Raw genomic sequence first — 1519 nt, 5'->3', positions numbered from 1 at the left:
TGGCTGGCGCCTTAGCCAGTTGAGCTATAGGCGCCGAGCCGGTTGATTTACTTTCAATGTGACTCAAGTGGTTGTTGGAAGGATTCATTTCCTCAAGTGCTATTGGACTAAGGCTTTAGTACCTCATAAGCTGTTGGCTCAAGGCCTTCCTCAGTTCCTTGCCACCGGAGCCTCTCCATAAATAGCCCACAGAATGGCAGCTGACTTCTTCAGAGCATGCAAGTGAGAGAGGGAGAGAAAGTGTGCAAGAAAGACAGAAATTACAATAACAACCTAATATTAGAACTGCTATTGCATCACATTTGCTCTATTCTATTGATTAGAAGCAAGTCACAAGTTCCAACCCACTCTCAAAAGGAGGGGACCACATAAGACCTATGAATACCAGGGAGTGAGGATCACGGCTGGGGGGAGGGGGCAGGGGTGGGGCGGCTCCCTGCCACACTGGCAGAGGAAACATAAGAAAGCCTTGGGGCTGGAGGTAGAGCTCCTGAAGGTTGCTGAGATGAGGCTCTTGTGGGTGTACAGAGGAAAAGTAGAAGGCTGAGAGATGACTGGAGGGTAAGCAAGAATCCCATCGTGGAAGATTTTAAAGTATATGAAAGATACACTTAAGAACAGTGGAGATTGTCCAATTTGGTTTGATAGTTTATGCCTGGTACAAAGTCACTAGCCAAGGGTAGGTAGGGGCTGAAATCCATATACCTTATAAATCCATACGTGGCCTGGTTCTGCACTTTTCCAGAGGGATATATATATTTTTTTTGGTAATTCGCAAGGCAGCAGTCTTGAATTGATACCCTTTAATGGTTTTTAAGCAGGTATATTATTAAAGCTTACCAAGAAGTTTTTTAATTCAAAATATTCAGCAATTAAAAGAAGGAAAAGAAAAGCTACAGGCTGGGAGAAAATATTTACAAAACACGTATGTGATAGAGAACTTGATTCAAAATATACAGAGAATTCTTAAAACTCAATAGGAAAACAATGCAGTTAAGAAATGGGCAAGAGATCTGAATAGATACTTCACCAAAGAAGATACATAGATGACAAAACGCATTTGAAGAAATGCTCCACATCATTTGTCATTAGGGAATGCAAGTTAAAACAGTGAAATACTACTACAGATTTCTTAGAAAGACCCAAATCCAAAATACAATAATGCCAAATGTTGGTGAAGATGTGGAGCAATAGGAATTTTATTGCTGGTGGGAATCAAAATGGTACCTTAGAAGACAGTTTAGAAGTTTGTTACAAAGTTAAACATATCTAGGCCAGGCATAGTGGCCCAAGCTTATAATCCTAGCAGTCCGGGAGGCCGAGGTGGGTGGATTCCCTGAGCTCATGGGTTCGAGACCAGCCTGAGCAAGAGTGAGACCCCCCCATCTCTAAAAATAGCTGGGCTCGGCGCCTGTGGCTCAAGTGGCTAAGGAGCCAGCCACATACACCTAAGGTGGCGGGTTCGAATCCAACTGGGGCCCGCCAAACAACAATAATGGCTGCAACCAAAAAATAGCCA

This window comes from Otolemur garnettii, unplaced genomic scaffold (genome assembly GCF_000181295.1).
Source record: "Otolemur garnettii isolate 467f Iridium unplaced genomic scaffold, OtoGar3 scaffold00115, whole genome shotgun sequence".
NCBI lineage: Eukaryota > Metazoa > Chordata > Mammalia > Primates > Galagidae > Otolemur > Otolemur garnettii.
The sequence above is the reverse complement of the archived record's forward strand: the minus strand, read 5'-3'. Positions refer to the sequence as shown.